The sequence below is a fragment of the Bison bison genome, unplaced genomic scaffold (genome assembly GCF_000754665.1).
Source record: "Bison bison bison isolate TAMUID 2011002044 unplaced genomic scaffold, Bison_UMD1.0 scf7180017864379, whole genome shotgun sequence".
NCBI classification, from domain to species: domain Eukaryota; kingdom Metazoa; phylum Chordata; class Mammalia; order Artiodactyla; family Bovidae; genus Bison; species Bison bison.
In genome coordinates this window covers 12,554,180-12,559,432 of record NW_011494951.1, presented here as the reverse complement: position 1 = coordinate 12,559,432, position 5,253 = coordinate 12,554,180, and the positions used below count along the sequence as shown (strand labels likewise).

Below are 5,253 nucleotides of genomic sequence, written 5' to 3'. Positions count from 1 at the left end.
ACATACTAAACTCTTTTCCAGGCTATGGTACTGTTATGGGATATTTCTCCTCTTAGGTATTATTTACTATTAAATTTGCATCATGGTTTGTATGTGGTGTGTGCGTCTATGAAACAGAGAGACACACAGACAGACAGAGGTTGATTTCTAAAATGAGACCAGATGATTTTATCAAAAAGAGAATGATTAATGTGAGGTCTGAATTTATAGGAAGTGCACACGAAAGGTTGAAAAAGAGTATTTGCTCTATCATATTAAGCAATTTTAAAAGACATAAAGAAAGAAAACAAAAAAACATTGATGCTTTGCTGAGTTTTCACTGAAAATGGTAACAATGAGAGTTTCTCAGGCTTAGTCCTCTGGAACATACAGTATGGATACAGTGAATTCTAAATCACTTCCAATAAAAGTTTTCCAATCAATAGACATGATTACAGACTCCATATCAAAGGCTCCATGACTTTACTTATTAAAATATATTGTTCCCATTTCAATACAATTGTTCATAGTAAATTTTATTATCTGTGCATTTTCAGAAAGAAATATTTTTCTCTACACAAAGCAGAAGCAAGAAAGCCAGTCTAAATATTTCAATCGTCCAAAGAAGGACTAACACAGTACATATTTGTAACTTATTTCGAACATCTAGATTTAATTTTTGAGAAACTCTTGAGTTATCTTTGTAGTTCATATATCATAAAGACAGTACCCCCAGCAGTTAAGAACTCATATTTTAGAGTCTGTTGGAATCCTGCCTCTGTGATTTACTAAGTACATCACTCTGATAAAATCACTGCACCTCTTTAACCCTCAGTTCCTTCACATATTTAGCAGAAATCATGATAATGCCAAGCTCACAGAGTTGTTGTGACAAATTGCATAGAAACTGCTTTAGTCAGTGCCTGAAACACAGAAGGTACTCTTACATATAACTCTCTAGCACCCCCTTGTTTGTCAACAAGAGTAACTGTGAAAAGGCCTCAAGCTTCCTCACAAACTCTACTTACTCAGGGGGAAAGACGTGGATTAAACAAACAGCTTAACAGTATGGAGTTCTCTTAACTCCAACAAGCGGAGTACAATGGAAAGAGCTAACGACAGCACCTTCTCTGGATTCATTCTCCTGGGCTTCTCCAACCAGCCCCAGCTGGAAACGGCTCTCTTTGCGGTCATCCTGATCATCTACTTCTTGAGCTGTTTAGGCAATGGCGCCATTATGCTTTTGTCAACGATGGATCCTCACCTCCACACCCCTATGTACTTCTTCCTCTCCAACCTCTCTTTTATGGATCTTTGTTTGACTACTTGCACTGTCCCTTAGACCCTGGCCAACTTTAAGGGGAAGGACAAGACCATCACCTATGGCGGCTGTGTGGCCCAGCTCTTCATTGCCTTGGGACTCGGGGGAGTAGAGTGCGTCCTCCTGTCTGTCATGGCCTATGACCGCTATGTAGCTGTGTGCCATCCCCTCCGCTACATGGTGATCGTGCATCCCCAGCTTTGCTTGCAGCTGGTTGTAACTGCTTGGCTTACAGGCTTTGGCAGTTCTGTAGTCCAGACAGCACTGACCATGACTCTTCCTCTCTGTGGTAAAAACCAAGTGGACCATTTCTTCTGTGAAGTTCCAGTGATGCTGAAACTGGCCTGCACCAACACCTCTGTCAATGAGGCTGAAGTCTTTGCTGTCAGTACCTTCTTCTTGGTGGTGCCCCTGTCACTCATCTTAGTATCCTACGGTCACATTACCCGTGCAGTCCTGAAGATAAAGTCGGCCCAAGGGAGACAGAAGGCTTTTGGAACCTGTGGTTCTCACCTAATGGTAGTGATTATTTTCTTTGGGACGCTCATCTCCATGTACCTTCAGCCTCCTTTCAGCTATTCATAGGATGTGAACAAAAGCATTGCACTGTTCTATAATCTGGTGACTCCCCTGCTTAATCCCCTGATTTACACTTTGAGAAACAAGGAAGTCAAAGGGGCACTAAGGAGACAAATGAGAAGAATCCTAGACTTGAGGCAGAGTTAATGCAGTGCTTGCAGGCCCAGGAAGTTCTGCAACGGAACACTTCTGAGAGTAAAAACTAGTTAATTTAAACACATCCTTATAAAGCACCAACCATGTGCGAGACTGTGTTCTAGATACTTGAGACATATCAGTGAGACAGAGGCTAAACCATTGAGCTAAACCTTTTGTTAGGGAGAATATATGTTAAATAAGAAATTCTAAAAATAAACTATGCTATATCATGTACTACACAATAATGGGAATGAACAATAATTACACATACAAAAACATGAATGATTCCTACAAACATGATTTACAGTGAGCAAACTAGATACAAAATAATTCCTACTGTATGATTCCATTTACATAAAATTCAACCAAGGTACAATGAATCTCTGGTATTGAAAGTCAGAACAGTGGTTCCCCTGGGGACTGGGAGTTCTCCCTTGGAAGATATGTGGGGGAGGGGCATTCTGGAGTTCTGGTCAGGTTGTGATTCTTGATCTGGATGTTGGTGATATAAAATATTCAATCTGTGAAAATTTATCAAACCTGAAACTTAAAGTACCTGCACTTTCTGTATGGATGCTGGACTTCAAATCATTTACTTCTTAAAAGTTTCAAATAAACCAGATATTAGCAGAATACTTTGATTCTAAATGATCACACTAAGTATTTTTGTTACTTTCACATAAAATAAAATTTGGGTTTATCTTCTAAGTGATCTAAGTTTCTTCTATCCATTGACCATCTTTAATAGATTTAAAGTGTTTAGATATTAGCAATTTCTGGACAACTCAGATGAACCTTGTCTTGAAGACTTCAATTTAATGAAGATCTCAATTCAAGTTCATGTGTCCTGTGAGTCTCCCTGGTCTCTTCATTCCATGTAGATACTTAGTGACCAGGTCTTGAGACAAAAATCATACTGATAATTTTCAGATGAAAATTCTACTACTGGGAATTATATTGCCTTGAATTAAGTTTATCTTGACTGAAAAAGACGTGTATTGTGAATATTTGTATATTTCTATTTGTATAATGTAGCATACAAAAATGCATAATTTACTAGTAGCCAAAAATATTTTCATTTACTACAGATTTTTCAGTATTTAATAGCATATGATAAAAGGGCAGATACTAAAGGGAATTTATAAAACAATGTAAAAAACAGAAATAATTGTCTGGTAAGCTCAATGTGCCTTTGTGCAAATATGTTCTTCTTAAATATTTCTTATTTAATAATGGTAAGTTGGATAGTTTTTCATGTATTATACTCCTAATGAAATAATAGAAAAAGGATTTTTCTTTATTTAAGTGAAAATAGATTAATGACTTGTTGAGGTCTGTACTATTCTTACCTCAGCTTGTACTGAATATGAGTTATTTCTGATTATATTTTTTGTAATACAGAAGATATTGGTTTTTTATATCAACCCTTCGGAGTTTTCTTTTAAACCATGACAGCTAGCTTCACTGATAACCATATCATCTTTTGGCACAAAAGTTCCATACTCTGTAGTCATCTAGATGCTTACATTTTTCCTTTTCAGCAAATAAATGCTGAAAATTTATCATTTCATTCAAGGTAACCTTTTGTGAACTGCATTTCCCAATAAGATGCATTAGGTTACAGCTGAACACAGTTCCTACTGCAAGTCCAGTCACTCCTCCTCAGCCACAGACTCAACCAAACATGGATCCATTTGATCTGTCATTCTCCATAAAGGATTTGAGCATCCAGCTTTTCTGGTATAGGAGCGGGTGGGGGGAAGTGCCTGAAACAACCCCTGGCCAATACTGAGAAACAATTGTACTTGGAAAGGTCAAATTAACTTTAGCAGCCATATTTTTGAAGCCATTATAAAGTTGTGAAAGTGATGAGGGTGATATAGACATGAGTAGCAGAAAGCACTGAACACTTCTGAGGTGAGCTGAAGGACAACTGCCTTTTTTTTTTCTCATAGAGCATTTGAAGAGTGTGAGTGTGAATTGAGGATTGAGCATGGCCCATAGAGAGGGACTTTGGCACGAAAACATGAAAAGCCAAACACTCATGTAAGGCTAGCATGACAAGCTGAAAACTTAAAGAGACTTAAATACGTGGCCAGATGTTTCCAGTGGACATTTCTATTTCCAGAGGACTCCCTGGGAAGCCAGAAAGGCAGACGAAAGTTTCAAAAATATGGAATAATCTATCCTGCTACTCCATTGTGCTTAGGAAACAAAAACTCACTAGGGTAAGGGGTCCTTTCTCTAACACATAGTTCTCTTCGGTAAGGCAGTTGCCAAATTTTGAAGCTTCATGAAACTGAAGGCCCTCAGTCGTGTCCACTCTTTGTGATCCCGTGGACTGTAGCCTACCAGGTTCCTACATCCATGGGATTTTCTAGGCCAGAATACTAGAGTGGGTTGCTATTTGGCTAAGTAGCTAAGCTAGATGTCTTTGAGGGGCAGAACTTAAGCTCCAACAGACTTTCAGGGCTGAGAACATACGACTTCTGAGACTTTCTGTCAAAACCCAGGAGAAGATTGTATCTCTTGTATCTCTAGAAGACAAGATAAAAGCTGAATAGAACAAGGACCAACTGTACAGCAGAGGAAACTATAGTCAATATTTTGTAACTATTTTTGTACTCGATAAAGAAAAACGATATATACACACACACATATTGTGATCATCATTTCATGATGTATGTATGTATGTATGTATGTAACTCAAATCACTATTCTATACATCTTCAGTTCAATTCAGTTCAGTTCAGTCGCTCAGTCGTGTCTGACTCTTTGACAGCCCATGAACCACAGTACACCAGGTCTCCCTGTCCATCACCAACTCCCGGAGTCCACTCAAACCCATGTCCATTGAGTCTGTGATGCCATCCAACCATCTTATCCTCTGTTGTCCACGCCTCCTCCTGCCCTCAATCTTTGGAAGGATAGTTATGACCAACCTGGAAAGCATATTAAAAAGCAGAGACATTACTTTGTCAACAAAGGTCCATGTATTCAAGGCTATCTTTTTTCCAGTAGTCATGTATGGATGTGAGAGTTGGACTATAAAGACAGCTGAGCAGAGAAGAATTGATGCTTTTGAACTGTGGTGTTGGAGAAGACTCTTGAGAGTCCCTTGGACTGCAAGGAGATCCAACCAGTCCATCCTAAAGGAGATCAGTCCTGGGTGTTCATTGGAAGGACTGATGTTGAAGCTGAAACTCCAATACTTTGGCCACCTGATGCGCAGAGCT

At 38.9% G+C, this 5,253-nt stretch overlaps 2 pseudogenes; both read left to right on the top strand.

Annotated features, from left to right (window-relative positions):
* LOC105001220 overlaps positions 1–871 on the top strand; it is a 29,005-nt pseudogene extending 28,134 nt beyond the window's left edge.
* A 210-nt stretch (positions 872–1,081) lies between these two features.
* On the top strand, positions 1,082–2,026 carry LOC105001219 (annotated as a pseudogene).
* Positions 2,027–5,253: the final 3,227 nt, after the last annotated feature.